Below are 21,589 nucleotides of genomic sequence, written 5' to 3'. Positions count from 1 at the left end.
CCCAAAATCCTAGCAGATATCTTTGCAGAATTTAAGATTCATGGAGTTGCATTAAGACAGTATGCTGGCCGGCGCCGCGGCTCACTAGGCTAATCCTCCGCCTAGCGGCGCCGGCACACCGGGTTCTAGTCCCGGTCGGGGCGCCGGATTCTGTCCCGGTTGCCCCTCTTCCAGGCCAGCCCTCTGCTGTGGCCAGGGAGTGCAGTGGAGGATGGCCCAGGTGCTTGGGCCCTGCACCCCATGGGAGACCAGGAAAAGCACCTGGCTCCTGGCTCCTGCCATCGGATCAGCGCGGTGCGCCGGCCGCAGCGCGCCGGCCGCGGCGGCCATTGGAGGGTGAACCAACGGCAAAGGAAGACCTTTCTCTCTGTCTCTCTCCCTCACTGTCCACTCTGCCTGTCAAAAAAAAAAAAAAAAAAGACAGTATGCTGCGGCCAGCACTGTAGCACAGCAGGTTAAAGCCCTGGCTTGAGGCGCTGGCATCCCATATGGGCACCAGTTCTAGTTCCAGTTGCTCCTCTTCTGATACAGCTCTCTGCTATGGCCTGGGAAAGCAGTGGAGGATGGCCTAAGTCCCTGGGCCCCTGCACCTGTGGGGGAGACCCGGAAGAAGCTCCTGGCTCCTGGCTTCAGACCAGCACAGCTCCGGCCATTGTGGCCATCTGGGGAGTGAACCAGAAGATGGAAGACCTCTCTCTCTGTCTCTACCTCTCTCTCTGTAACTCTGTCTTTCAAATAAATAAAATAAATCTAAAAAAAAAAAAAGATAGTATGCTGACACAAGGAAAAGCAAATAAATCAATGAAAAAGAATAGCATTCATTAATAGATCCCTGTACATATAATCAATTCATTTGAACAAAACAGTGTAATTTGGTGAAGAAATACCAACAGTGTTGTAATAACAAATGGAGCTGGAATAAATTGGCACCTATATGGAAAACAATCAATGTTCACTCTCTATGTTATAACATAAAACAAGTTATTTGGGGATGAGCAAGGACTAAAGTGAAAAATAAAATTCTAAAACTTCTAGGAAAAGAAAACCCTAAAGCACATTTTCATGACAGGACAATCAAACTTTTTGTTGAAATGCACAAGACACTAACCAAGAGGAAAAAAAATAATGTTTAATGACAGACAAACTAAAAGCTTCTCACTAAATATAGCCTTTTAAAAAGTAAAAAAGAAGCTGAAAACTATGAGAAAATATTCACAGTGCATATATGTAGAGGCTTCAAAGCATTCATGGAAAAGTGGAATTAAAGAGATTAAAAATTAAAACTATAAACTTGGTTTTTCAACATAAGCTGCATCAGCTCAAGAGGCTTTTGTAAGCAATAATAACACCCCTTTAGACCACACCTAAAGAAAGCACTGAGGGTCTGGGAAGTAGTCAGGTCATTGCTGTCTTCTTTACTTTACTTACTGAAGGGAAATAGGTGCTCCTTTAAAGATATTTAATACTATGAAACAAAAATCAATCAGAAAGAACCAAATCAGGACTGGAAGATGGATACGGAATGATTGCCCATCAAAACTCGCACAATTGCACTTGTTGGATGAGGGGAGTGAGCAGCAGTATTCCTAGGATGGAGAAGGACTCACTGGTGAAGCTTTCCCAGACATTTTGCTCCTAAAACATTGACTAACTTTCTCCACTGTTGTAAGCAGATGGTATCGTTCTTGGGCCCTTCGGAAAGACAGGAGGCAAAATGCCTTGAGCAGGGGCCGGCGCTGTGGCATAGTGAGCTAAGCCTCCGCCTGCAGCGCCGGAATCCCATATGGATGCCAGTTTGTGTCCTGCTGTTCGTCTTCCAATCCAGCTCTCTACTATGGCTTAGGAAAGCAGAAGAAGATGGCCCAAGGGCTTGGGTCCCTGCACCCACATGGAAGATGTGGAAAAAGCTCCTGGCTCCTTACTCCAGATTGGCTCAGCTCTGGCTGTTGCAACCCTATAGGGAGTGAAACAGCAGATGGAAGACCTCTCTGTATGTCTCTCCCACGGTCTATAACTCTACCTCTCAAATAAGTAAGTAAATAAAAATTTTAAAAATGCCTTGAGCATCCCAAAAACCAGTGGCCACGATCTTTGCTCCTGAACAGTCCACACCTGCTTCGACTAAACCTCCTCTCGGGAGACATTATTTTGATTGTGCTTTGTCTTCAGGATCATAAAGCTACACTTTCTTCCCCATCACAATTCTTCCCAGAAACGCTTTAGGACCTCGATATCACTTTTTCAAAAGTTCCATTAAAACTCTGCTCTTGTCTGCAACTGACTTGAGTGTAGCAGTTTCAGCACTCAGAAAGGGAAAGTTTGGTGCACTTCAATTTTTCAGGGAGAATTGTGTAAGCTGCACCCACTAAGTTGTCCATGGCGTTGACTATTGTTTCTGCTATCAATTCTCAGCCCTCTTTATTTAGGGCATGAATAAGATGAATTTTTTTTCCTCACGTATTGAGAACGGTTTGCTACTGCAGGCCTCCTCTTCACCATGTTCTCATCCTTTCTTCAAACAAGTTACCTGTTTGTAAACTGAAATCTTTGGGTCACTGTCCCCATAAGGTTTCCATAAAACACTGGGGAGTTGACCATTTTCCCACCCGAGCCTCAGCATTATTTTTGTCTATTCTTGCTTCAGGTTGAGCGTCATTCATGTTGCTCGGAAAGGGACTCTTTTCAAACTTTTTTAGTGCCTCAGATTAGATCTTTTTCAGTTATAACAAATTAGTATGAGTTTATTTTGGTATCCAAAAAATTGAAATCCAAACAGCTGTTTTCATAAAATGTGTTCCATGAACTTTTTGAAGACATATATGGAAAGAGTTGTATTTCCAAAATATACAAGTTTCTATAAATCAGTAGACTTTTAAACAGTCCAATTAAAAAGAAGGAAAAGATTTGAACAGATGTGTGCCAATAAAAAGTATAGGAATAGCCAATAAACACATGAAAAGATAGCTAACATTAAAGACTCTTGTGGGGAGCAACTGGGAGCAACTCGGACTAGACTAAGTTACTGGAATTAAGACTTATTCTATGCATCTGCTCTCCCACAATATGGCGCTGGGAGAGGAGAAATAGCTTCTACACAGCTGCCTCCAGTTCAACCAATAAACAGCAGGACCTGCTCCTGATTGGAGGAGAGCAGCGTACTCGGCGTGTGGGTAGCAGAGTTGGGATTGGTGGAAGAGGACTATAAAGGAGGAGAGAGACAATATGCACCAGGAACATCTAAGGGGAACATCTATCTGAAGGAACACCTGTGCAGCCCCCGAGAGAGCCGGCCGGCGGTGTGCCGCTCTCCCGCGGAAGCGGGGAATGTGGCAGGGGGAACCGCCCTTCCACGGAGGTGGAAGGGACAGTAGCCAACCCGGGAAGGACCAGCAGCCAACCCGGGAAGAACCAGCAGCAAACCCGGGGAGGGCCGAGCAGACAAAAGAACAGCGCAGGGTCCTGTGTCGTTCCTCCACGAAGAGGGGGAGCGACAACTCTCAAAGAAATATAAATTAAAACTATGAGATATCACTATCTGGCTAAAATTAAAGACTTACCACATCAAGTGTTAGCAAGGATATAGAGTAACTGGAACTCTCATACATTGCTAAGGAGAACAAAAAACACTTTGGAAAACAGTTTGGCATGTTTCTATAAGTTAAACATATTTTACCTCATGGACACAGCAATTCCACTCCCAGGAATATTCTTAGAAGAAATAAAAGCATAGGCCTTCAAAAAGACTTGTGCACAAATGACCATAGCTTTCTTCATAGTAGCCCAAAACTATAAAAACCAGATGTCCATCAAAAGGAGAGCAAATAAATCAATTCTGATTCATTTATACAATGAAATTCTAGTCAGCAATGCAAAGAACTAAAGAACCATGCAATAATCTAAAGGAATATGCTGAATGACTAAAGCAAGAGACAAAAGAGTAACTTACATGAAGTTCAAGGACTAGCAAAACGAACTGATGGTGATAGAAATCAGAAGAGAGGTTACCTCTGGGAGAATGGTCTAGAAAGTGACACCTTTCTGGGTAATGAAAATTAATGGTATCACAGAACTATATACACATTCGTCAAAACCTACTGAGGTATATACTAGATCTAGACATTTTGCTATATACCCATTACACATCAACAAAGGAAAGAGAAGAAAGTAAACAATCACACTTACCCACATGAACAAAAACCACATACTAAGAAACATTGAAAAGTTCATGGAAAATGGCATTACAATTAAGCTTATTTTTGTTCTAAAAACATATTTGAAATTCATATTTTTTTTCAGAATACACATTCCCATGAATTTTTGATGACTCTTCCTACATACTAAAACCATACTAAACTATCAATTCTACTCTCTATCAAGAGAACTGAATTTATTATAACATTATTTCATATGACAAGGGAAAAGTGTAATAAATATAAAATTCAGCAAATTATCTAGGTTTGTCCAAAGCAGACACACATAGACATGCAGCATGTTTCCTCAAAACTCAAATTATTACCCTACCCAAGAGAGGGCCCCTTTAGCTATCTGAGTATGCTTGTTTATTGTTAGAGCCAGGCTGGGGGGGAAAGCCAACATAATGGGTCTAGCATCAGGGGTCCTCTTTGGAGATGATGAGGGACAGCCTGATGGAAAGACTGGGCCTCTGGAGCCAGCAAATCCAAAATCAAAGCCCCTCTCTGCCTGTGACTTGGTCTGGAACTTGGGCTCTAACCTTGACCTCAGGCCCCAATGTCCTCATCCTTAAGATGGAGTGAGGGTTATTATGAAACATTAATGGACATCACAAATGGGAAGCACGTAGAGCTGGCACAGAGGCAGCTTCTGCGCTTAGTCATTGTTGTGATTTGATTACTAGCAGAGAGGAGATCGCCTGAGGACAGGAGGCAGAAATGATCAGAAGCCAGAGTCACGAGGAAGGAGGCATTAGTGTTGCTGAGAAACCAACCCCAAAGATGCCTTTGCTGAAAGCTATAACCTCAGAGGATCTTTTTGTATTAAACTTTCAGGGATGGGGAACCTTTTGTCTGCCAAGGGGGCTATTTGGACAATTATAACATCATTCACAGGCCATACAAAGTTATCAACTTAAAAATTAGCCTGCCATGGATTTATGGAATTCTGAGTCCTTGCTATGGCTGCCTTGGCAGGGCCAGACTAAATGATTTCATGGACCTAATACAGCCCATAAGCCAGATGTTCCCCAGCCCTGTACAGAACCACCATGTCCTCCCCTATTGGATGTCTCCAAAGGTCTGACTGCTAAGATGCCCTTTGTCAACCATGAAACAAACTAAACAAGCAAGTGACAAGCCGGGATGGCTACCTGGATTTTTCATAATGTCAACAGAGAAAACCATAGACTTTAAGGATAACCAAAACTGTACCACCAGATCGCTTCAAGCTCCATCCCTGCAGAATGGCACGATGAGAGTAGCAGGGAGTTGATGGGTGACTTTTCTGAACATCAGTTTAGTACCTCCGGGTTTTTCACGTTGGGATCTTATCTGAAAGGACACACATGCTTCCTTATGTTTGTAAGGCGTTTGCCTACAAATCTGAAGATGATTTTGTACAATCTGGGCCCACAGTAAGATGTTTCTGGTTTTACACTGCTGTCATCATACGGCTTCAAAGGGCCACTCAAAGCTGCAAGTGATCTCTTTAGACAGCACAACACCTTCTCACACCACCTCCTTCACAGCTCTCCCCTCTGCCCCTGGTTAGCTCTGCCCTTTCCATTGTAAGCATCCCCGTGACCTTCTTGCATGGCTGGGGACCTCAAATTAGGAAGTTCTTTATTATAGTGAGCTAAAGTCCCTCTTTTAAATATGCATGCAGGATTTCTTCTCTATCCTTTGAAGAAAACCAGAATTAACACAGAACCCTTGCCTGACAGTTCTCCCCACTCTGGGAGTGGCCTGTCACTTCTATGCCCACACTACCCAGACAAAGCCAGTCCTTCCTGTTCTCTGCCTGAGCCCTCGCAGTTGACTTCAAAGCGCTTGTCACAATTTACAATTGTTCTATGGACATCTCTGTTAGAAGATGATGTTAGCTGTAAGAGGGGCCGCCCTGAGATACCTTATTCATGTCTGTACCCCTGCACCTGGAGCCATTCTTGGCACATTGCTGGCGCTCAGTAGACATTGGAGGCTCTGTCCAGTCACAGATGTGTTAACACTCAGAGGGAAATGGGAAAGCCCAGCTGTTTCCCTTTATGTTCACACCACTCTCAATACTTTGCTTCTGGCACCAGATGGGGAGGATTTTTTCCCTATTCTGATACCAGCTGAGTTTCCAACATTCTGTATGGTACTCAACCAGACTTAACACAGACCCCATAGTTAAGGGCTCAGCCCCACAAGAAAGACTCCCCCTCAAGTCATAGGTCCCCAGGTGGCCACAACTTCTGTTCTACCTGGCTACAAACCAGACGTTCCCAGGACTCCCTTCTCAGGTTCGATAGTTTGCAGGAGCAGCTCACAGAATCTGGGAAAACAGCTCACTTGCTATTGATTTGTTTTAAAAGATATTTTTTCAAAGATTTGTTTATTTATTTGAAAGGCAGCATTACAGAGAGGCAAAGGCAGAGAGAAAGAGAGAGAACTTCCATCCACTGGTTCACTCTCCAGATGGCCACAGCAGTCAGAGCTGTGCCGATCCAAAGTCAGGAGCTTCTTCATGGTCTCCCACATGGCTGCAGGGGCCCGAGGACTTGGGCCATATTCTACTGATTTTCCAGAGCTGGATCGGAAGTAGAGTGGCCAGGACTCGAACTGATGCCGGCACTGCAGGTGGCAGCTTTACCTGCTACACCACAGCACTGGCCCCTCAAAGGCTATCTTAAAAGATACAAATGGGCAGGTAGATAAAGAGACACCCTGGAAAGGTCCCAAGTGCAGAAGCACTGTCCCTGAAGAGTTGAGGTGTGCCACTCTCCAATCACATGGGTGATATCACCAATTGGGAAGCTCTCCAAATCCTCTACTTTGGGGACTGTTACAGAGGATCTATCTCATAGACATGATTATTAACTCCATCACCAGTTCTTCTCCCCTTCCTGGACGAGGGGAGTGGGTGGCAATACAGTTTACAAATTATTAATCATGGCTTGGTCTTTCTAGAGACTAACCTCCAATCTAGGAACCTACCAAGAATCAAAGAGGCTCCTATCACCCAGGAAATTCCAAAAGACATCAGATCTGTGTCAGATGCTCCCATCACTCAGGGAATCACGCGGTCTTTAGAGCTCCTTGTCAGAAACTGCTGTCCAAGACCAAGTAATGAAATAAAAGATTCTCCTTTGGGGCAGGTGCTGTGGTACAACAGGTTAAACCATGGCTTGGTAGCTGGCGCCGTGGCTCACTAGGCTAATCCTCCACCTGCAGCGCCGGCACACCGGGTTCTAGTCCTGGTCAGGGCACCGGATTCTGTCCCGGTTGCCCCTCTTCCAGGCCAGCTCTCTGCTGTGGCCCGGGAGTGCAGTGGAGGATGGCCCAAGTGCTTGGGCCCTGCACCCGCGTGGGTGACCAGGAATAAGCACCTGGCTCCTGGCTTCGGATTGGCACAGCTTGCCAGCCGTAGTGGCCATCTGGGGGGTGAACCAACAGAAAAGGAAGACCTTTCTCTCTGTCTCTCTCACTGTCTAACTCTGCCTGTCAAAAAATAATAATAATAAACCATGACTTGGGAAATGCGCATCCCATACTGGAGTGCCAGTATGACTCCTGGCTGCTCCTTGTTTCCAATCCAGCTTCCTGCTATTGTGCCTTGGAGGCAAGGAATGATGGCTCAAGTACTTGTGTCCCTGCCACCCATGCAGGAGACCTGGATGGAGTAGTAGGCTCCTGATTTCCAACTGGCCCAACCCTAACTGCTGTGGACATTCAGGTAGTGAACCAGCCGACAGAGATATTTCTCCCCTTCCCTTTCCCCTTCCCTCCCTCTCTAGCTTTCAAATAAAATATATACATCATTTACAAAAAAAAAAAAAAAAAAAAAAAAAAAAAGATTCTCCTAGCACCTCAATCCTCAAGGATTTTAAGAGTTCTGTGTCAGGAACTAGGGACATATAAACACATATTTCTTATTACACAGTAATCCTGTGGTTTAAAAATGCAAGCAATGAAGACATGGTTATACATCTTTAGATACTGCAACATAGCTAGTGTCATCTCCTTAGCCTTCTGTGACCTGATTGTATACTTTATTCCCCTTGAGCTTTCAGACTGTACAGCCCCAGAGAGCAAGAAGATAACAAATCTCTGTGAATTGGGCTGGTTGAACTAAGAGGAAATAGTGGAGAGGTTGTAGATCTGAAGGGAGTAAACCAGGCATTGTCCAAAGGCACTCAAATTCAAAACGTTCTTAACCACCCGGTTTGTTGAGCACAACATCTCTGGCTGGATGGGGCCCACATGCACCATCTTACATGACCTGCTCAACCCTTCCTCCAGGGCCCTCACCTTCTTCCCCTGGACACAGTCCAGTTCATCAGGGGCCCTCTTGAAGTGGGCTTAATGGGCCAGCAGTCACAGTCCATGGGCCTGGAGTAGAAGAAACTGTTCCTTTCTGTGATCTGGACAGCAAATGGCTCCCAAGGCAGCCCCGAAGGCCTGAGGTCTCTCAGCAGATGTCTCGCGTGGTTGCTGGCTCCAGTCGAGTTTGCAGTCAATACATCTTCTTTCCCCAGGAGCTGCTGACAAGCCACTTAATGATAATAATATTTATGAAACAGCCTAAACAAAGATCCCTGGCCTAGAAGAATCAGACCAGACATTTCCTGACGATGTTTTCCTTCAGCACAAGTCTTGACAAGAAGAACACAATTCCCCAACTGCCCCAGCCCCCCCAAAGACAGGTGAGGCCAACACAGTCAACCCAACCACCAAAGGAGGAATGCAGTCAGTTGCTTCCCCTAACCAAAATCATCAAACCAGACCAAGAGTCCCAACACCTGTCTACATGCAAAAATCAGCTGGGGCCTCCTCCTGGTGGCCTCTATACTATCAGCAAGGTGCCCGGGGCGTGTGGCCCATCCACGGATCCGAGATACACAGTCGAGCTCAACAGCATCACTTGCAAATTCTGGAAACCCTTGAAATGGGGCTCTCGAAGTGACAGCTGTATCCTAAGCTTTCAGAGCCACTGATCCAGATCAAGGTTGGTAAAATTGCTATTGAAGAGCCAGGGAGGGGTCTACCATGTGGCACAGTGGGATAAGCTGCTGCGTAGGATGCCTGCATCTGGAATCAGAATGCTGGCTCAGCTCCCTGGTAATGCTCTTGGGAGGCAGCAGGTGATGCCTTAAGTACCTGTGTCCCTTCCACCCGTGTGGGAGACCCTGATGTTGGTCCAGCTCCTGGCTTCTTCTTTGCCCAGCCCAGCTGTTGAGGCTATTTGGGAAGTGAACCAGCAGATGGAAGAACTAACTCTTGCTCTCTTTCTCTCTTTCAAATACATAAATCTTAAAATAAATAAATAAATAAAGAGCCAAGAAGTAAATAATTCAGGCTTTCAGAACTAGGGATACTACACTGGTACTTACATAACTGCTTAAATGTAGCCATTTGTTATGGGTTGCACCGGGTCTCCCCACTCCCAGAGAATATATGTTGATATGCTAAGCCTCAATAGCTCAAAACATGGCCTTGTTTAGAGATAGGGTCTTTGCAGAGGTAGCCAAGTCAAAGTGAGGTCATTGTATGGGCCCAAATCCAATATAACTTTTATCCTTATAAAAGGAGAAACTGGGCCATGGAGAGCAACACACAGAGGGAATGCAATCTGAAGGCACAGGGAGAACAACAGAGACAAGCCAAGGACCGCCCAAAGCTATGAGACAGGCATGCAACAGAGTCTCCCGCACAGCCTTCAGCAGAGCCAACCCTGCTGACACCTACACTTGAGAACCCTGAGAAGATACATCTGTTGTTTAAACCAGTGAGTTTGTAGTACTTTGTTATGATAGCCCCAGGAACCAAATGTACCATTTATAACTGTTAATAATAAGCCTGGGGCAGGTATTTGGCCAGGGTTAAGATGTCAGTTGGGACACCACATCCCATTATCAGTGTGTAGGTTCGTGTCCCAGCTCTGCTCCCAATCCCTACTTTCTGCGAATGTGCATCCCAGATGGCAACAAGTACTCGGGAGCCTCCACCCATGTGGGAGAACTGGATTCGTTCCTGGCTCCCAGCTTCAGCTCTTGTGGGCATTCATGGAGTGAATCAGCAAGATGGGAGTTCTCTGTCTCTCTGTGTGACACATAAATTAAGTGTTTCTGTATTAAGTTCTAATTGTAGGAGTGAGTGAGTTATCCTCAGCACAGGTTCCTGATACAAATAACTTTGACCCCCTGTGACATTCTTTTGCCATTCTGCCTTCTGCCATGAGATGACAAAGGCCCTCACCAGATGCCACACCTTGATAATGGGCTTCTCCACCTCCAAACTGTGAAAAAGAAATGCTGTTTCTTTACAATTCACCAAATCAGAGGCATTCTTTCAGCAACACAAATGGACCAGGACACCAGGATTAAAGTCCACATGTCCAGACCCCCAAATGTACAGCTTTATTGTGCCAGGGCCCCTCTTAAAAATACTTAAGCCTATTCTGAAACACTGGCACTTAAGACACAGCCCGTTGTCCTTTTTCTTACCAAGAATGCCTTCAAATAGGAGAGGGTCCTCCAAAGGTTCAAGAAAATGTGTATTTTGAAAAAACTACACTTGCATTAATACAAAATTTATACCAAAATCAAGTTTTAATTAATTTTTTAAAGATTTATTTATTTATGTGAAAGACAAAGTTACAGAGAGGTAGAGGCAGAGGAAGAGAGAGAGAGATCTTCCATCCTAATTAATTTTAACAATTTTAATCTATGTTTGAACTTTCTGAAGTACCCTCATAAGAAAGGACGTGCTGGAAAGAGGTGTGGTTGGCTCCTTGAGTCACTGGCTCAATATGGTTTGAAACCATTTGAATAAATCAGCCCCTTTGCATACCGTAGAGCATGGCAGGAGGTCGTTCTTGGAGTCTACCTTCCAACTACAAAGGAAAAAAAAACTCAATCCTTACCACATGGATCAGAGCCCCATATGAGCCTACTCTCACTCATGGGACAAAAATCTCCCAGACTTTGTGTCACAGAACACAGTGTATTAATTACCATGGACTTGGTGTCATAAAACAGCATGCATTTGTTTTCTGAGAGTTGCACAGATCAGAACTCGGGGATATTGTGTCAAGGTTCTTTGCCCAGGTTCTTACAAGATGTTGGCCAGAAGTGTTCCTCTGAGACTCAGACACCCTTCCAAGCTCATGCTTGTTATTGGAAGAATTCAGTTCCCTGCAGGCATAGGACTGAAGCCTCTCTGTGCTTGTTAGCAGTTGCCTAGGGGTGCTCTCAGCTCCATACAACCATTTTCCAGTCCTTGCATGTGGACCCCTCCATCTCCAAAGCTAATAACAGCACACAGCAGCCTTCTGATGCTTTAACTCCAACGTCCTCTCTGCCTTCCTCTTCTGCTTTTAAAGGGATTAGATCAGGCCCACTTGGATAACTGCCACATCATAAGGCCAACTGACTTGGGGCTTTAAATTGTATCTGCAAAATCCTTCACATTAGTACCTGGATTGGTGCTTTACTAAATAACCAGGGGACGAAAACCTAGTGGCCTTGGTAGAATTTTGTCTACCACAGTCAGAGAATACCCAAGGTCACCATTGTAGAGGCAGTGGTGGGAGTCATGCCCTCACTACTCTGTCCCTGCTATGTGTCCCACTTCCTGTTTCCTGGGTTATGGTGTCTCCTTGGTTCCTGGTCTCCCAGCCTCTTACCCCAATCTGATGATTCCCAATCAAACCAAATCTCCATTCACCTAATGTCAACCAGAGCCTGCCTCTGCTACTTACAACCAAGAAAACTGATTGTCTCAAGCTATAACTGTCCAGCAATTCATCAAAAATCAGGGATTCTTCTAGAATGTGAAAGGTGGATGTGAGAAGGAAGGAAGGTCAGAGTTACCTGGAGAGCTTTGTTAAACCGCATATCCTCATTCTCCAAACTCTGGTTATCTGGCTTGAAATATATGAGTTCTCCTTACACCAAATGCTATGGTTTCAATATGTCTCCTGAATTCACAAAGTTGTACGTTGTTGGTATGAAGAGGATGGAAATCTATTCCAATCATGGTGTTCCCAGGGGGAGCCTTGGGGAAGTGATTAGAGTGGATTCTTAGGGTAGTGCCCTCATGATTGAATCCTGGTGGCTTTACAAGAAAGAGGAGAGAGGGAGAGAGAAGCTGCACAAATCCAGGCAGACACAGGTGCTCCCTGTCTCCGGCTCCTGACCCCCTTAGGACTCTGCCAGGCAGCATGTATCACCAGAGGCCGAGTCAAGGGAGCCTGCCCGATGCTGGACCGAAAACTTTGGCAATCATGAGCCAAACCAACTCTTTCCTTCATAAAGCAGGCCAGGTATTTCATTAAAGTGTTGGAAAGCTGATTAATACACAAAAGGAAATTGACATTTTAAAAAAAATGAAGTCAGGGTCTATATGATAAAAAGTAAATTAACAAGTCAATCTTAACAATGACCCAATTTTTTGAAATTTAAAATGAATGTACTACACAGAAGCTGAAGTTAAATAAACTAGATTAACTAGCTTAAACTAGTTTAAAAGTAAAAACTCTCAAAAAAAATCTTTTGACTTCATGTAATACTGAGTTTAACTTTGTGTTTTCCTCAAGAAAACAAGTCCTCTCTCTAGACTCAGTACATATGCCTCAGATTTTGACTTTTGTACCTGGGTTTCCATGCAAGGTCACCTTTTGATACAAAAGCTTCCATGGGCAGAGAGTCTCTAGGCTGACTCTAACAGAAGCACAAATATCTCATCACACCCCTTTCTACAAAGTTTCCTCCCAGGAATTCCTTTCTTCTATAAATCTGGTCATGAAAGCCCAATCCGTTGCCTTCCAAGTTTGGCTTTTCTGACTGCAGACAGAAGTAAACCAGCTTTGAGAAAAGGTTATCATCAGGTTTCTTCAAGGCATAATATGATTGACCTAGGTCCAGGAGACACAAGCCCAGTGACTTTTAACAAGCCTTGGGAGGTGCTCCAGGTGGTCAAATTCTAGGCAGGATTTATGTGTTCCATGAGGGTCAATGTTCATTTATCTTTACCCAGTGAATGTACTTTGGCTTGACCCAAGAATGCAGGCTTTGGGTCAGTGGGGGTGGTTCTCTCACAGGTTGGAGATTACTTTCTTTAGAACATAACTGGTTACAAACATCTTCAGAGACATGAAGGGTACTGTCTCTGAAAAGAGGCTACTGAAAAGGAAGATAGTGATTAGTTTTAAGGAGGACATTTATGGGAATAGACAAGAAATGCATAAGGAATCAAGCATCCTTCAAGGTTGCTCCAGGTGGCTGAGATGGAACAGATCTTATGAGCACATCACCCAAGTCAGATTAACCTACTGCTTAAATTAATAGCTTTGTCTGGACACCCCTCCAATAGGTCTCAGTAGGTATTTCTCCTAAATTCTTGGCAGGCTTATCAGGGGCAGCTTGTTTTCACGACCCTGGAGAGCAGCTGGCACAGGTAGGTGTGGCTTAGTGGCCCAAATGCACAGAAAAGGGGAAACATAGCAGTGCCCTCTCCTCTTGAACCTTGATTTTAAGGACTGCAACCTCTGTGTGAAAGAATGCATTTGCACCTGCCTTCCTGAGCGGAGCCACAGCGTCTCTCTCCTCCTTTGCTGCCTGAAACTGCGAGTGAGGAATGGCTGCACCTGGGCAGATGGGGCTGCACTTATATATTTCCAGTCTATGCCAGCCCAACCAGGCCACGCTGCTGATTTAGAGAAGACCCAGAAGCTACCCTGCTGGGAGAAGACAATGACCAGCTACAGGGGAATGGGGAAGTGGGTTGGATGCATACTTGCACCCTTTCAAGAACTCCTTTCCTACTCCTCTCCCAACCACAGGGCACCCATATGCCTCTGAATAAGAAGCCTTGGGCATCCTTGAATATGATGTCTAGCATTTAGCTCCAGAACTGGTACTCTATACCTTTTGGGGCATCCTTGGTTTTCCAGAGCAGGGAGGGAATGAAGAAACAGACAGAAGGATGGAGACCCTGAAGACTGATGGCTCATATCTCAATCTACACCTCCACTGCTTTCTTTGTCAGCGAAAGTGCTATAGTTAAAAGCATAATGCACAGATCTCACAGACTAAACAAATACAGGCTTACTGCTCACTGATGTCACCGTACAGTCTGTTCAGGCCAAAAGCATTACTCCACACAGCCATTCTGGTACTAGGGGCTTTGTCGCGTCCCTCGACCAGCAAGGAAGACACGACCCAAACTCTTCTTCAAGCAGTTTATTCAGGAACCTTGAACAAGCTTCTTCTTCCACCTCCTTCCCTCTCCCATCCCTCTTATAGCCATCAGCACACCAATCAAAAGCAGCCAAGTGGCAAGGATTGATAGGTACAGCAATGCGGAAGCCAGAAGGGAGCTCAGCCATCTCCTTATTAGGAGTTGTTTGTTTCTTGCCAGTCCTTCCGGGAGAAAGGAGCCGGCGCCATCTTTAGGGCACGGTGCAATGGCTCCCCACAGGGCTTCCCATCTCGTGACTCCACCAACCCCCAGAGTCTTGGCATCAGCAGGTCAGGACAGGGGATGACTGTCTGGAGCTGTGTCTATCGCTCTCACCCACCACCCCAGCGACCAGCACTCAGTGACAGAACCCTAGCTCTGCATGGTAGGCTGGGTCATGTAGTCCAGCTATGAGCCCAGAGGGAAAATCAAGGTGGTTTGCTAAATAACTAACCAGTCTCCACCAGAGCTGCTAACTTGAGAAAGTTATTTAACCAACCTTTGCTTTAGCTTCTTCCCCTGTTAAAAGGCTCTAGTATTCAGTTCCCTAGGGAGATTGAGCCGATGGGATCTGTGATTGTGCATTGCACCTTGACACACAATGCATTTCTGTCCCAATAAATCCATTATAATTTGAATGTAGCACAAGTGAAAAGTGAATTGAATACCCCTAACCTATAGGACTTCCTATACTAACAACACAGTACAGTGAAGGGGACAGGCTGTGATCATTTGGCTGCCAGGGAACTGGGGTTCACTGCACTGCCCAGCAGTAGATGTCCTATCGCTAGCCCTGCACAATATCAAAATTCAAAATTCAAAAATTGAAGTACAGTTTCTACTGAATGCTTATTGTTTTCACTCCATTGTAAATTTGGAGAATCATAAACCATTATAAATCACAGACTGGGAGAGAAACACAGAGAGAGACTGGCATTTTAGGAATCAGCTTAAGCAGTTTCTGTGGCTGGCAAGATTGAAACTTGCAAGGCAGACCAACAGGCTGGAAACCTAGGAGAGAGTTGAGTGATGTTGAGTCAGAAAGCAGAGTGAAGGCAGAATGGCTTCTTCCTTGGAGGACCTCAAACTCAGTTTTTCCTCAAATAGCATTCAACTGATTGGATGAGGTTCACCACCATTATGGAGAGTCATCTGCTTTCCTCAGTCTACTGATTTAAAGGCTAACATCATCTAAAATGTAGCTTCCCAGCAACATCTAGGCTACTATTTTACCAAACATCAGGATACTGTGAACCAACCCCTTTGACCTATAAAATTAAGCATCACAATAGATGTGATAAATTAGTGTCAAATGCACCCAGAACCATGCCTGGCATTTAGAAAGCTCCAAACATGTAAAGAATGGCTTGTTATCACTACTGTTGTACCACTCCTGGAGGCCTGAACACAGCATCCCAATACCACCTCCCTCCCTGCATCCCTCCTCAGCTCCTGACCAAAACATCCAGCGAGTGATTGAGCTATAAAGGGCTTATCTTACTGAGACAAATACATTCATTATTTCTCTTCCAAGCACTTTCCATCTCATATTTAGTCCTCCCTACTCAATGAAATGGGCAGGTGGAAATTATTTCAGAGTGGGGATTCAGAGAGGTTGCCTGTGCTCCCACCCAGGCCTCCTAATTGTCACCCTGTCCCATTTTCCAGTTTCTGCTACAAGACAGCCATCCTGTCCTGTGCAAGAGATATCTTTCTCTCAACCTGGTATAAAACTCATTGTATGTTATAGTCTCCTAGCAATAATAATGTAATCAGCATTCTATATGAGTAACTGAAATATGCCTATGACTACTACCTTTTGGGTGTTCCTCCACCAGTTATATTGTGTTTTTTGTTGTTGTTGTCATTTTTGTTGTTGTTTTTTAATAGATGGATCTCAGGGAAGCTAATTCACCATTTAAAACATTTAAAATATTGTTTCCATGGAAAACCAAGCTCCACAATTTAAGAAATAAACATATGAATGAACTTCTGGAATACGACTGTGTTTATAAGAGGGGATTTCCTGCAGGAGTGCTGACACCAGGGCTGGCCTTAGGCACAGCTGGGAGGCAGTTAGAGCTTATCTTTGGTCTCCTTCCCATTCCCGGTGTTCCGGGGCCACCCACCCTACCTCCTATCTGATTTCTTCACCATTGCTTATACTAAATAAAAGGGACAAAGCCAAAAGTGTGGGTATCTGACTTGGCTTGGCCATATCTAGTTGTGTGACCTCAGACAAGTCTTATTCCCTTGATTTCCTTGACTGTCAATCAAGGACTTAGATGAACTCCTGGTGCGTTGCCTTTCAGCTATACCATTTCTCAGTTTATTCTGTGTCACTCTTCTATGAAGCCTTGATATCAGCTGCCCAGTAAATGAAATTCACAGAGGGGCTTCCTCCCAGCCTAGGTATTGGTTCTGAAGTCTTAAAGAAGGACTTTAATGACCCAAAGCCTTAGATGTACAAAGGAATTCACTAATAGTGGAGTTAAGGCGTAGAGTCACAGCATTAGAGAAGTCTTTGAGAGCAATGGGTCCCAGCCCTTGCCCCGTAAATCCCATCAATTGGAACAACAGCACATTCTCCATCTTCTCACCAGCCATCCACGGCTAGAGAGAGAATGTTTATGCAGACTGGAATGATTGAAGTAACTGGAGCCATGTGGAGTTCAGTTGGAGAGAGTCATTCCATCACAGATCTTGCTCCTCAAAACCTAAATCCCTTAGAGGGCAAATTATTTCAGCTGCTTGAGCTGGTGCACTTTACAATGCAGTTGTACAGAGCCTCCTGCCCAGCAAGAGGCACGATCCCTTCTCCCCAAGGACATTGCTGACCCCCACAGAACCTTCTCTCCCTGACCTGCACGCTGGCCAATCATGCTCTTCTGAAACTGGATATAGTGAGGCCAGACTTGTGCATAGCAAAAGACGCTGCCCCAGCTCACTAATCCAATGAAAGGATAGCTTTACACAGGGCACATAGCGTTCCACCCAGCCCATAATGCCTGTATGTGCCTACCGGCAGCATTGCTGTTAAATACCCAAGACAAATCTAAGCCTGCTGAGCAGTCCACCCACTCTTGTCAACTCTGAGCAAAGTAAGTTGTACAGTGTACAATATCACAGCCCTAATCATCCTGAGACCTTGGGTTTGGCCCTGTTTGGTAACTCATTTAATAGGTGACCTTGACCACATCATTTAAATTCTGTGAGAACTTCTGGCTTTGGGGTTCTATCCATAGGACCAACACATCACCATAGAGTCATAATGGTCTTCACTTTCATTATTTTCTCTCCAAAAGGAGGTTAAAAGCCAAAATAAAACAAAGCAAACATCTGATAGGCCAATATCATCTTTCAGTCCTTTTCTCACTAACCCAAGTGTTACCATGCTCATTTTTCCAATGAGAAAACAAGGTTCCAGAGACGCTGGTACCTGCTTTGGATGGAAGTGTGTCTCTCCCCCTTACTAATGCATATACTGAGTCCTAACCCTCAATATGAGGACATTTGGAGATAGGATCTTCAGTTCCTTCCTAGCCCATGAGGAACAATATCCTTGTCATCCTCCAGAACTGTGAGGAAACATATGCCTACTGTTTAAACCAGCCGGGGTATGACCATTTGGTATGGCAGCCTGAGCTGACAGAGCCAGAAACTAACTCCAAATCCCACTGCAGGGACTTTGATGAAGGTGGACTCCAACCAGAACCTACACTCTGCTATTCCTGCTTCCCAAGTCAGTCCTCACGGTCAAAGTTACCGCCATCGGAATCACCTGGCAGTTCTTCTTAAAGACATAGAGCCTCAAGACCCACCTCAGAATTACTCACAGTCAGCATCTCAGAGGATGGGACCTGAAACTTTGTGCATCTTTCTGAGGTCAGCAGGCATCTTCCTTCATTCAAACTCTAGCAGCCAAGAAGGGGAAATCCTAAAACAACTTCTTTGCACTGATGACAGTGCCCAGCACAGCTCACTATCAAGAAATGTGTTGGATGACTTAATGCCATTCACTTGGAACTGAAGCATGAACTTGAACCTCCACTCTCTTGACTTAGGAAGTTTGAAAATCATTTGTAATCTATTTCTAAATAAAGACATCATTTTATACCTCTACTTCAAGAATGAGATATAAACTATCCAACTAGCACTGGAAAAAGACAAACTTCTGAAATAGTTGGCTTTTTTTTTTGAATGGTTGATCAATTTCAACTCCAAACTTTCTCTGATTTTAGTTCTGCCATAAGCAGACTTCTCTGGTTTACACATGCTATCATCATATTATCACTCAATTTATTTTATGCCATTTTCCTTTGATCAGGGTAGAGAATAATTCAGGCTGCTGTTTATAATACACAAAATTGACCTATCTCAACATCCTGATAACCTCCAAGATTGTTGGGTGGTGGGAGGTATGAAATAATGTGCGTTAAAAGTTCCCAAGGGGTAAGAATTTTGTATAATGGTTAAGCCTTTCATGGGATGTCCATATCCCATATTTGATTGCCTAGGTTTGAATCTTGGCTGTGCTCCCAATTCCAACTTCCTGCTAATGCACACACTAGAGGGAGATGATGATGGCTCAAGTAGCTGGGGTTCTGCCATCCACATGGGAGATGTGGACTGAGTTCTGGGTTCCTGGCTTCAACCTGGCACAGCTTGGGCCATTGCAGGCATTTGGAGGAGTGAACAAGTGGATGAGAGATGTCTCTCTCCTTCTTTTCCTTCCCATTCCCTCCTTCCCTTTCAAATAAACTAAATAAAATGTTTTTTTAATCAAGCATTTTCAAAATTAATTAATTTTTTTTATTAGGCAGAGTTAGTGAGAGAGAGAGACAGAGAGAAAGGCCTTCCTTCCGTTGGTTCACCCCCCACCCCCGAAATGGCAGCTACAGCCGGCACGCTGCACTGATCCAAAGCCAGGAGCCAGGTGCTTTTCCTGGTCTCCCATGCTGGTGCAGGGGCCCAAGCACCTGGGCCATCTTCCACTGCCTTCCTGGGCCACAGCAGAGAGCTGGACTGAAAGAGGAGCAACTGGGACTAGCACTGGCACCCATATGGGATGCCGGTGCCGCAGGTGGAGGAATAACCAAGTGAGCCACGGCGCCAGGCCCCAAACATTATTCAAAATTAATTAATTTTTATTTATATAAAGAGAACAGATTTCATATACACAACTCTAAGCCCATGATGATACTTACCACCCTCCCACCCTCCCTCCATCCTCCTTCCTTCGTTTTCCTATCCTTTTCATTTTTGTAATCAGATGCCTTCAACTCACTTTAGTCACAGACTTACCACCTGTTTTTAAAGTGGCAAGAACACATGTGTTTGTATTCATGTAAATGTGTATGTACTCCCCTATGTAAACATAAAATATCCTTGAAATGATTCAACAAAAAAGAAACTGATAACATTGTTTTCTCCAGGGAGGAGAACCCAGAGGCTGAGGAAGGAGATAGAAGAGATACTTGAAGGTTTTTTTCCCTTGACAGAAAGAATGCAAATCTTAAATGGTCAGCCCAGTGAATTTTTACATGTTCATTCATTCATGTAAATTCCACCCTGGTCACAATACAGAACATTCCCAGAACCCCATAAGATTGCCCCTTTCTGGATAGAGCAGAAGAGGGAGAGGGGTAGCCCAGCCCTGGTTCCCTTATTTATCTATAGGGAGCAGTATCGGAGCAAGAAGGTTCAGCAGGGACCTGTGACTTGCCTTCTGCAGGTGATTCCAGGAGTATCACTGAGTAGTCACTGTGGGGAGCAACTGGGAGCAACTCGGACTAGACTAAGTTACTGGAATTAAGACTTATTCTATGCATCTGCTCTCCCACAATATGGCGCTGAGAAGGGAGTAACAACTTCTACGCAGCTGCCTCCAGTTCAACCAATAAACTGTAGGACCTGCTCCTGATTGGAGGAGAGCAGCATACTCGGTGTGTGGGTAGCAGAGTTGGGATTGGTGGAAGAGGACTATAAAGGAGGAGAGAGACAACATGCACCAGGAACACCTGAGGAACACCTGTGCAGCCCCCAAGAGAGCCGGCCAGCGGTGTGCCGCTCCCCCGCGGAAGTGGGGAAAGTGGCCAGGGGGAACCGCCCTTCCACGGAGGTGGAAGGGATGGTAGCCAACTCGGGAAGAACCAGCAGCAAACCCGGGGAGAGCCGAGCAGACGAAAGAACAACGCAGGGTCCTGTGTCGTTCCTCCACGAAGAGGGGGAGCGACAGTCACTCTTAAAAAGAAGCAGCAGGGGCCGGCGCCGCGGCTTACTAGGCTAATCCTCTGCCTGCGGTGCCAGCACCCCGGGTTCTAATCCCGGTTAGGGCACCGGATTCTGTCCCGGTTGCTCCTCTTCCAGTCCAACTCCCTGCTGTGGCCCAGGAAGGCAGTGGAGGATGGCCCAAGTGCTTGGGCCCTGCATCTACATGGGAGACCAGGAGAAGCACCTGGCTCCTGGCTTCAGATCAGCATCAGCGCAGTGTGCCGGCCGTAGTGGCCATTTGGGGGGGGGTGAACAAACAGAAAAGGAAGGCCTTTCTCTCTGTCTCTCTCTGTCTAACTCTGCCTGTCAAAAAATAAAAAAAAAGAAGCAGAAGCCACCTAAGAGATAGAAATGCCAATGATCCAATGATCTTAAAAGGCCACTGTCTTGTGAACTTTGCTGAGGGTCATGGCCACAAGAAACTGGCCAATGGGAGAATTCTCAGGAGGGTATAGGAGGAGATTGGGCTTACAGAAGCAAACTCTAAAAGCTGCCTCTGCCACTTGCAAGGCTGCTATATCACAAGAAGTCTCTTCCAGGATCAGAGGTATATGTGTGAGACAGAAGGATCATGCCAGAGAAGGTAATTGCCTGAGGTCTCCAACACTATGGCTACCATGCTCATTATCTTCAGCACCCGAAGAGAGAATACATTGAGATGACTAGTTATAGAACACTTACAGCCATTTCTCAGCAGGAGTCGAGGCTCAGAAATTCTTCACAAATTCTCCAGAAAGTAAGACACCAACCATCCAATATCCTATGGAGAAGGAAAACTGGAAAAGCCACATTCAATCAATAAATACCTTTGGCACTAAAACTCCATACGTTCATATACCAAGTCCAAGATGTCATCAACTGCAATATACACTGTTATTTTATCACTGAGAAGGAGAAAG

General features: G+C 45.1%; 1 long non-coding RNA gene across 1 annotated transcript in view; it reads right to left on the bottom strand.

Annotated features, from left to right (window-relative positions):
* LOC149122352 (uncharacterized) overlaps positions 1 to 21,076 on the bottom strand; it is a 44,093-nt gene extending 23,017 nt beyond the window's left edge. The window contains exon 1 of the long non-coding RNA XR_016220264.1: positions 20,139 to 21,076. This is a non-coding gene — a long non-coding RNA (uncharacterized LOC149122352). The remainder of the gene's footprint in view (positions 1 to 20,138) is intronic.
* Between the last annotated feature and the right edge of the window lie 513 nt (positions 21,077 to 21,589).

Source organism: Oryctolagus cuniculus, chromosome 14 (assembly GCF_051225735.1).
Source record: "Oryctolagus cuniculus isolate XC-2025 breed Fujian yellow rabbit chromosome 14, ASM5122573v1, whole genome shotgun sequence".
Lineage (NCBI taxonomy): Eukaryota > Metazoa > Chordata > Mammalia > Lagomorpha > Leporidae > Oryctolagus > Oryctolagus cuniculus.
This window is presented reverse-complemented; position numbering and strand designations above follow the sequence as displayed.